Below are 11751 nucleotides of genomic sequence, written 5' to 3' on the forward strand. Positions count from 1 at the left end.
TGAACCCTCCCTCATCTTATATCTTATTTTTAATATGGAATTGTTTCAATGATATTTTTCACTTTCATTGGATACTTAAAAGATGGTAAAATACATTAGATAATGAAAGCCATGGTGAAGAGCACCCACCCATGAAACATACAACTTTATTCGATTGTTAGAGTACAACATTTATTTTCACCAAAGTGCGTGCTTTACGAAGACCAAATTCTATGAAAACTCTCTTATCTAATGTAGAAACTTGATGTAATGAGGAATATTGCTTCCCAAGGGACAACCACTAATCTACATGACCATCCAATATACCATCATCTCAAAAATTATCTTGAACCTTACTATATTTACAACCATTTTGGAGGTCATGGGCTTTCAACTCATTTTTTGAACCCTTCCCATGTGTTTTTGGTGATTTGGACGCCTTGGGTTGTCAGCATGTTCCAAACATATAGAGCTTTAAATACACTTTGTAAAAATCTAAAAATGCCCAAAACAAAGTTAAATTATTGTTTACAATTTGTGAGGTTATAGTACAATTGGATTTTGTTGTAGATTGAGAAAGAAAATCGCGATAGGGGCAGCCGTGGGTTTGAAAGATAGATTGTAATTGGATTAATCGTAGTTCGAGAAAGTAAATAACGAGGGGTTGGTCACAGATCAAGAAATTATATAGTGAGGGGCTTAGTTGCATATCACAAAGAAAAGTGGTAGATAGGTTCTATTCAAATATTGCAAGGATAAATCGCAGATGGGTTCTAGTCGCAGATCACAAGGATGTAGGGGAGATGTTATTCAATTGTGACTTGCAATAAATGGTAATTGTGTAATCACAACTCATAGAAACAAAAAGCGACGTGGTAGGGGAAATGATCTATTGATGACAACAAGATTCGATGAATGAGGGTCGACGATACTGCCCTAGACTCTGCTAATGCAGTAAGGCAGGGCGAGGTTGAGTTCTAACTCTTGAGACTTTAGGTACCCATGGGTAAAGGGAAAGATCAAGATAATTTTTTTCATTAAAAGAGTTTGCAGGGAGAGCTAATAGAATTTTCACCACTATGGGAGAGTGAGAGAGCTTATGGCTAAGTGTAGAGGCTAATTGTATTCATATAGTTAGGGGCCTAAGGGAGGGAAAGTGTTGGGAAGGTGGAATAATGGGGTAACTCAAACGACAAAGGATGAAAAGAAAATAATCACAATTATAGATTACATGGGAAGAGGGTGGTACTGACCTAGATCCTAGCATTGGTCATTGTCGTAGACTATAGAGGTATACCATGATTTGAGGAGCTCCTTTACATTGCGTATTGGTGAGTTTAGACCAAAATACAATGAGAAAATGAATTGGGGGTGACCCCTTTACATACAATTTGATCACACATGTGAGGGAATTAGTGCTTTAAATGTGTGATCGCAAATAAATCTATGTGGTGGAGTGAGGAGGTACTATGGGGTTCACTTGGTCACAACACAGAATGAGTGGAAGGAACCCCTTTAGTTGCATATCACCATCATAGAATGTTATGGATCCTGTTGTGATTTGTAGACGTGTTGTGTGATTGGGTCTAGTCATGCTTTATGATGACTAATTGCGATAAAGGGTTTTCAATTTTGAACTTATCACAATTCCGCAATGCAAGTATGTGATGTGCCTAATGACAAAAAAATGTGACAAGGCTATTTTGGGCATAATTAAAGTGAAAAAATAATTGGAAGGGTATTATGGATAGAAAGGCTTAGGATAACCATTATAATGCACCTTCTGAGGATTTCAAGATAAGGGGAGCTCCAAGTTTTCTTAGTATCTAAAATATGGGGGGTTGTTGTAGCCGCTACAACAAGACCATAAAAGAAAAGTTTTCTACTACACTTGTGTTGAGAGAACCAAAGGTCCCCACCCTTTCACATCTCCATACATGATTTTGATACCACACTTGGAGTTTTTTTAGGGCAAAAGGAAAACCGATATTATTATGTTATTTTCTATGTTAGTAAAAATCTTGCACTTGCTAAACTTAAATACATCGTTACTAAATTTTTTTTAGTAGTTGTCCATGTGATTAACAAGTTTAGGCATTATATTAAGAGATATGAAACTTTCATTCACACTAATCATTATGTCATTCATTAATTTTTGAAAAAACAATTACTAATGGTATGATTACTAGATGGCTTTTGTTGTTACAAGAATCTAATATCAACATTGTGTACTGCCCTAGTAAGGAAAATTTGACTACATATTTTCTTTATATTATTCTTGTTGTGCCAAGAGGCACTCTACATCCAAATACAAGGGCGATGTTGTAGTGGTGTAAATGTTTATAAACATTTAACATCTAACATTTATATGTTGGCTCAATTAAAAAATAATAACTTATTTGAATTTAAATGTATTAATTTATACGTTGGCTCTATATGTAATGTAAGTAAAATTAAATGAATTTATATATGTATGTATATAATTCTAATATTCACATATTCAAGTGTTATCATTTTCTTTAAAATTCGAAGGTCTGTAAACTCCTAGAAGATGATCAAGGTAAAAATTGTTTGGTCCTGTGGTCCATTGTGTGCTACAGAGGTATTAATATAGCACAGACTTGGACAGATATTATGGTTCCTTCTACAGAAAAAGTATAGGGCAGGTTTGTATAGACCTTAAATGAGTGTATGTGAGAAATAATATTAGAGTTAATTGACCTATCTTATTTAACTTCGATGCGCTCCTTATCGAGCAATTTAAGTTTAGTCGCTACATGATAGTTATAGCAATGTAGGGCTAGATGAAGGTTGCTCCTTTGGGCCCTTTGTGTTATTAGTATTCTACCTCTCCTACCAGAAAATCAAAATTAAAGTTAATGTAATTGTTAATTTGAAGTCAGCCACATCATTTCCAAAATTTGTACCTCTGAAGATAATCAGAGAAGTTGCTATAAAGGATGTCACTAGAACCATGCAAAGCCAATGACATCATTTCAAAAATTTGACATTATGAGGAACCCGAGCTCAAAGGTTGCATGCAGCCTAGTGAAGATATAATCATTTTTTTTTAAATAGTTGTTTAATACCTCTAAAGATAATTAGTGAAGTTGCTATAAATATAAATCACTAGAGCTAAGGTTGAAAAGCCACAAACCAAATTGTTGATCAAGGCCATTTAATTTTGTGTTGCACAAAATTTTTACATCCATAGATTGAGATGAACTGATTTTTTTTCTAATTCACTTACACTAAATTGAAATGGATGTGTATCTTTGTGAGAATATCAAATTGATCAAAAGGGAGAGGAAACAAAACATAAAGAAAACACCCCAAATTGTACGAATAATTCAATTCAGTTGTCTGCCTACTAAGATTAGCAATCTGGGTTTGGTGTAAAGAAACATGATGGGAAGATATCCAAGTTTGAGCGATTTGATGTAATCAACCATGTACGCTGAAAATGATGTAAATAATCGGGAAAAGAAAGGTGACCAAGTTGAAATGGCAGAAAATAAAGCTTTATTTTGAAAGTTAAGACAACTTTAACAGAAAGAGATATGAATTTTTGACCCAACAATAACGTAGTTCAACATGAATAAAGACAAAGGTGGATTATTAAAACATTTTTGTAACAATATAAGGAAAGACATCATTATTTGTATTAAATTTGTAATGGTTTGGAATTAGGCATATATTTGAAAAGGGTGGTTGAAAATTGCTCATGTTGTCACATAAAGTTTTGAATATGGATTATTAAAGCATTTTTGTAATAATATAAGGAAAAACATCATTATTGAGCTCCCTTAAGGATATATATTTGAACCATTGATGTTACTACTATGGATCCTCGGAAAGGGATTTGCCTAATAGGGATATACATATCTAGTAGCACCAAGCCTAATAGGACTTTATAACTCTAGATAACTAATTTATATGAGTGTGAGTTATTTAGGTTATAATTTGTTAAATCTAATATATTTTAACTAATTAATTATGAATAATAATTAAATCAGCATCAATCTATTTCACTTGATCTACCAAACGCCTACTATGCAACTTTGAAACCAAAATTGTAACAAATTCACATGCAAAATCAAATTAAATTAAATTAAATTGAAAAAACATGCAACCCAGTATGGTAGAGATCGGGATGTGCACCATTTTAACCTATTATTATTATTATAATAATACAAATTAAAAATAAATAAAATAGTATATATACTTTATATTATAGATCATTCTTTATAATCATTCTGTATTTTATAATTAATATGTATATCTATTTACTTATAATACATGCCTAATAATAATTTTATCATAATCGTCTAAATTCTAATTCAACAATGACAATTTTTATACACAAATTTGATTATTAACAAATAATTTCCTTATATTATATCTATAAAACCTCCCAACAAAGTAGGTTTCACCATCTAAATCTTAAAAAAAAAATGTATATGATACATATTTTGGAATATAATATTAATATATTAATTTAATTTTTAATTATCATTAGTTTTTCAAATACCTAGATTCTCATCTAAAATACCTAGATTCTCATCTATAAAATCACCCCAAAGAAAGAACAAAACTCATTTTATACTACCTAGGCTCCTTATAAATACAAAAAATTCCAATAATCCTTCCAATTTAATTATTCTTAAATATCAAACATTTCATAACAACAAATATAAAAAGTCCTCCTGCTAAATTCATTTCAAATTTAATTAATAATGACCATTAAACTCTTCATAATAGCCGAATATATCCACTCAAGTTTCCGATGTTCAGTTTTCATAGAATAAAACTTTTTGAATATTTCTACAGATTTGACTAGGTCTAAAGGTAGATTAATTTCACAAAATCCATAGCTTGGCCAAAATCCAAAAGTCAACACTTCAATAGTAAAATCCATTTCAAGATGCATATTTGGATTGTTATTAATTGTTCAGCAATGGAGTTGGCCATCAGATACCAACATACTTTTGTTCCTGGATTTGAGAAAATAGAAGAGAGGAGATTTATGCATTACTTCAATCTCGAGGATATTTTATTGGTGGGAAAGGAGATTTTTTGTTTTCTTTTGTTCTGGCAAAGGCATTTGGGTTTGCATTCAACATGGTTGCCACTTCTCTGGACAACAGAGGTCTTAATTCCATGGCATCATGTTATAATATGCAGGCTTTTGAGAAAGTTGGAGGCAGAGAAGGAGAAGTGTGAAGTTGATAGTGATAATGAGTTTGTGAACGGCGATTACATTTACACAACTTACAAGCCGGGCCATTAATAGAGAAGTTCAGTCAGTGCCATGATCAATTTTACTGGCTAAAAGTCAGGCTGGAACATAATAAAAGTCATATTTTGTGTTGTTAAATTTACAAGTATTCCATTCAAAATGAAGTGTTTAATCCGAACATATAATGATTTCAATCGATATTTCTATGTTGAATGGAAAATCTTTGTATAATATTCAACTTACAAGACAACTCTGTTTAATATTCAACTTACAACCTATATAAGAATACAAAAATGTTTAATATATAACTTACAGGTGTTGTAGGTCCAGGTCCCAGTTTGTTGCAATCTAAGAAATGAAGCTTGTTTCTGAGTTGTCGTGTGGTGTAGGAGAAAAAATGAAATTTGCTATTTGGTTGTCTACTTGTTGTGGGTTGCTAACTTGTTGATTGCGGGAAAAGTTGGGGGTATTCCGAGATAAGAACAGATTGTGTATTTTTATTTAGTTTTCATTGGGCTGCATTCAATGAGAACAACCGGCATATGTTTATTTCATATTCGTCGGGTAGCATTCAATGAGAACAACCACCAGAGGAATATATTGGAATGGTGATGGTCTTATGTCACGGTATTGTGTGTATAAAGATCTTAAATATCTTATAGCATGAAATTTATTGGACCTAAGACAAAAAAAGCTGCAGACAAAAAAATGAAAATATACAACAAAAAAATAAAAGTACTTGGCCATATCTCTAGAATAACATTTTAACATTAAATTTAATACTAACGCTATATATTGATAAATGGAATTTTAGTAATACCAACCTCCCATTTTGAAAAACCCAAAATCCAAAATTAAATTATGAAAAACAAAACAAAAAACGATTTTTTCCTTTATTAATACTCTATTTATCACTGCGACATAATCAAAAAAAATTTAAAATTACAATTTAAAAAACAAATATTAATACTTAAATATAATAATAATTAAAAATAACTTTTTCTTGCGTTATAAAATTTTAAATCATTTGTAATATTATTTTTAAGACAACACCATTTTAAACCGATAACGTATTTCATGAAATTCAAAGCTCAAATTCTCACACATTTTGAGACAACAGATGTGCCCGTGCAATGTCAATTATCAAATACAATTGAGCACTTTTCCCTTCATTCCTTTCTGTTAGGGATTTGGGATTTTATTTTGAAAAGTGTTTACCACAAACTGCAGGTTTATTGTTAATTATAATTTTATTGTGTTAAAACAGTTTTTATGGGAACGTGTATGGTATATCTTATAGTTAATATAAAGATGATGCAGGGACATGTGTATTGTATATTTTACACTTAATATAAGGAAAGATAATGTAGAGCATCAAATAAAAATTAATAATAAAATAAAATTTTCACTGTTAGTTTAGATGTAGTTTAATTTTAGATTTATTAAAAAGAGTTTTGTATTTCAAGATATTTGATCTATTTTTACTTGTATACAAGGTTAAGATGTATTTAGAGTGATTTAACTATAATTATAATTATTAGTTTTATGTTTTTATTTTATTTATTTTTAGTTTTATGTACTTTGACAGAGTCAAAATGTTTTATTGATAATTATGATTATTTTATTTTATTTTATTTTGATAAAGCTAAAATCCTAAAAGGACATTACTGTTAGCTTACTATATCTGGTCGTGGTCATGAACAAGCCACGACCGGTTCTCACAGAAACTGTCTCGCGGGATTCCTTTTCTTGTTGGGAGCTCTTGAAGTGGTCCATAACTTCCCTTAAGTTCTCTACCACGTTCATAGGGCAGTTGGAACGTTCCCCATGATCAACTGAAGCTGTGGAACACTTGACACGTAGCCACCAATCACTTGATGGAAGCTTGGCTATAAATACTTCGATTTGGTCCCCAAACTCACCACTCAATTCCCTTCAGTCTTACACCATCAAAACAGAGTGAGTAGAGTTTTGGAAGTGCCAAAACGGGAGAGAGAAACAGTGAGAGAGTGTGAGCAAGTATCAATGGCCGGAGGTACGATTTCTTGGGCATTAAAGTTTTCGATTCTTTTTAAGTGTTTATTCTGCATTATAGAATTGTTATTATGCTTTCGTTTGGTATCAGAGCCCGTTTTATCTCTGTCTTGGTGTTTCTGAGCGACGTTTTGTCTCTGTTTGTCTCCGTGTTATTATGCTTTGTTTCATTAAGTTTTAAATTAGAAATCATGTAGAAACTATTTTTGGAGGTTTTATGTGTGCGGCCCAGATGGCCCACCCCTCTTTCTTTCCTTACATAAAAATTGAAGAGGTATTTCGTAGGGACTCGAACCAGCCCCCTAGATCAGGTTATGAAGGCACGCATTGAGCCATTGAGCCATCAGTTTGGCTCAATGCCATATTTTTGAAAATTTTCTGAATTAATTTAGTTTGAAATATGTCTAATTTGAATTAATTTAATTGGAAATATGTCTAATTTTTGCTCAATTTTTATGCTTATAATATTTATTTGGTTTATTTATATGCAATTTGGATAATTGTTGTGCAAATTTATTAACTATGCTCATATTTAATTTGCATGAATTGATTATTTCTACTCTAATTAATACATGTTATTTTGTATGAGTATACGAGACCCATCGTTGAATGTTATGCATGAATATTATAGTTTTATATATGCAATTTATAATTATTCTCATATCAAGTTAATTTTTATGCGTAAAAAAATAATGTCTAGTGATCTATATAGTTTTTAATTGATTGGAGAATTACGAATTAATAGTTTTATCATAAAGTTTAATCTAAGATAGAATTTATATCAAATTATAATCATAATATACCCTTTAGAATTATGAATTAAGTGAATAATTTGATAAATTCTATCATAAAGAATAATTGAATCTGCTTGAATTAAAAATTTAGCCCACAGACAATTTTTATGTCATTAGATTCAATTTTAAGCATGATTTACATTGGTAAGGCATGAAATTTTATTTAGGCCTCAATTTTAACATAAACATGTAATCTTTAATTTTATGCAGTTGTACAACCTGCAAATTTCTCTGATATTCGTTGTGATATCCCTGAACTTAAGGGAGATAACTATAAGGTCTGGAAGGAGAGAGTTCTCCTTCATTTAGGGTGGATGGACATAGACTATGCTATTAGGAAAGATGAACCACTGACACTCACTGATACCAGCACTGCAGCGGACATCACGCTTTATGAACGATGGGAGCGATCTAATCGCCTAAGCATGATGTTCATTAAGACTAAAATTTCTGCTGGTATTCGTGGTTCCGTTGATTAGCATGAAAAGGCCCGAGACTTGCTGAAAGCCATTGATGATCAATTCGTCACTTCAAACAAGGCACTAGCAAGCACCCTAATCATGAAGTTATCATCCCTAAGGTTCACCAGTGTGAAAGGTGTGCACGAGCACATCATGCAAATGAGGGACACTATGGCTCAATTGAAGAAACTCGAGGTTGAAATTTCGGAGTCTTTCCTGGTGCACTACATCCTAAACACCCTTCCACACCAATACGGACCCTTCAAAATCTCATACAACACACATAAGGATAAATGGTCAATTAATGAACTCATGACCATGTGTGTTCAAGAGGAAGGGAGACTGGTGATGGAACTGGGAGAAAGTGCAATGCTGGCAACGCGTGGAAAGGGCAAATCTCAAGCCAATCAGAAAGGGAAAGGTAAAGTACCTCCCCAAGCTGATATCAAGAAGGATTCCAAGTGTTTCTTCTATAAAAAGAAGGGACACATGAAGAAGGAATGCGCCAAATTTCAGAAATGGCTTGCGGACAAAGGTAATCCAACCTCGTTTGTTTGTTATGAATCTAATATGGTTAATTTCAATATTAACACATGGTGGATTGATTCTGGATCAACAATTCACATTTTGAATTCCTTGCAGGGTTTGCAAAACCTAAGGAAGCCAGTGGGAAGTGAGCAAAGCATCTTATCAAGAAACAAGATGGGCTCGCATGTGGAAGCTATAGGAACATGCTATTTAACTTTAAGTAGTGGCTTTGTTTTAGAATTAGAAAAGACCTCTTATGTTCCAAGTTTTTCTAGAAACTTGATTTCAGTTTCAAAGCTTGTACCTTTTGGATATTCCTTTAACTTTTCATAAACATCTTTCAATTTATTTTATAAATCTGATTGTGTTGGGAATGGTACTTTGTCTGATGGTCTTTACTGCATTAATTTACAAAACAATGTCACTTATGATTCAATGCATGTTCACACTGGCACTAAAATATGTGTTATTAATGAGGATTCCTTTAAATTATGGCACCGGAGATTAGGTCATATCTCCATAGAAATAATTAAAAGATTAGTAAATGAAGGGGTACTTAATACTCTGGATTTTACTGATTTTGAAACTTGTGTGGATTGCATAAAGGGAAAGCAGACCAACAAGTCAAAGAAAGGTGCAAATAGAAGTTCGGACATATTAGAGATCATACATATTGATATATGTAGTCCAGACATGGACTCACATGGTCAGAGATACGTCATCTCTTTTATAGATGATTACTCACGATATATGTATCTCCACATGCTTCATAACAAGAACGAAGCATTCTCCCGGATGCGGGTGGTTTTAATGCATAGTAGTTCAGTGGCTCGTCATAAGGGCATGTGTCCGCCCGGACGAGCCACGTATACCAGGACGATTAGCATATGGTATAGCAGCGTGAAGCATTTAAGTTCGGAGGTGATGGTTTATTGCAGTCGAGTCCTTTCGGCATTTACTGCCCTTCTTGGTAACTGGAATATGGCGCTACAAAGCCATGGCTTCTCTGTCATTCTCCCGCAGTTTGTGTTGGCTCATGCTCTGGTTCTGAGGGAGGTTGTGGTGGCTCACTCTCTGGTTCTGAGGGAGGTTGCGAGGGGGTATTCCTACAATTCGAACAATTCGGGGATGTATGGCATCTCTGTCATTCTCCCGCAGTCTGGCATAAGGATTGGGTGCTCGGAGGTGGTGTGGGCTCATTCTCTGGTTCCGAGGGAGGCTGCGAGGGGGTATACCTGCTACTCGCACAATTCAAGGATGCAGCGAGAGCGCCAACGAGGGATAAGTCGGCGCGGGAGTTACAGAGGTTGGGCATCGTCTCAGAGGCAAGCCCCCCCCCCCTCCTCCTCAATTGAGGTTTCTTCCGACCGCAGACGCTCCAGGGGACGGGCAGTTGGCAGAGGTAGAGCTGCGGATCACCGAGAAATGATGGACTGTGGGCACTCTGCGCATCCCATGGTGAGATATCGTATTCCATGTACTCTGGCAAATTCTACTTTCTTTGTTACGGTTTCGGTGGAGCACTGCAGCAATCCTCGAGGTCAAGATGATGCTCTTCAAGACAGCCCTCTGCGGATTCCTGGGTTGGCTCCCACAATAGATATGTAAGTTCCCGCCATTGATATGCTGCACCCTGTTCAAGACATCTTCTCCCCAGATCCTGGGGCAAGCCCAAGTGAACCTGTGCAGCGTACCATTCTCACCGAACCGGACATCCACAAGCTTCCCAGATGCAAAACGGAGGAAGAACCGCACACCACTGATGATGACTAGTTCGCTCTGCAACTCGCCTCAGGTTTCTGAGAAAGGAATTTTTTCTCTGTCTGCTCTCACCGCTATCTTATATGTGTCAGGTCTTTGTCATTATGTAATTTTGTCCTTCTCTATTACAGTGACGGCTATCCATAGTTGTTCCAGTCTCTATGTGTTTCAGTTTCGGCTAATCATGTATGTTCAGTGTTGGTCTCATGAATGTCGATGTGGTTCAAGTGTTGGTCTTACGTAATTTTGGAGATGATTATTCCTGAGCTTACTGTCAGTCCTTCGACAGGAATCACAGGGCTTCGGCTCTGTTGTACTATTGATGATGTAATTTTTGCCTTTTTTGTAATATAATAGCATAGTCTTATTCAGAAAAAAAAAAAAAACAAGAACGAAGCATTAGATGCCTTTAATATCTTTAAGGCTGAAGTAGAGAAACAATGCGGCAAGCAAATTAAAATCGTGAGATCAGATAGAAGTGGAGAATATTATGGTAGATACACAGAGAATGGACAAGCACCTGGGCCATTCGCAAAATTTCTTCAAGAGCATGGGATTGGTGCCCAATACACCATGCCTGGTTCACCCGACCAGAATGGTGTAGCAGAAAGAAGAAACCGAATATTATTGGACATGGTGCAAATTATGCTTAGCAACTCCAATCTTCCTAAATCCTTGTGGGCTGAAGCACTTAAGATGGCAGTGTATATATTAAACCGAGTTCCAGCCAAGGTTGTTCCTAAAACGCCATTTGAATTATGGAAAGGTTGGAAACCGAGTTTGTGACATATGCACGTTTGGGGATGCCCGTCTGAAGTGAGAACTTATAATCCACAAGAGAAGAAGCTCAACCCAAGGACCATTAGTGGGTATTTCATTGGATATGCTGAAAGGTCTAAAGGTTACAGATTTTATTGTCCATCTCACAGCACTAGGATTGTGGAATCATGAAATG

This window comes from Pinus tabuliformis, chromosome 2_1 (assembly GCF_031772625.1).
Source record: "Pinus tabuliformis cultivar Carrire ecotype Pingquan chromosome 2_1, CPIR1, whole genome shotgun sequence".
Taxonomy (NCBI): Eukaryota; Viridiplantae; Streptophyta; class Pinopsida; order Pinales; family Pinaceae; genus Pinus; species Pinus tabuliformis.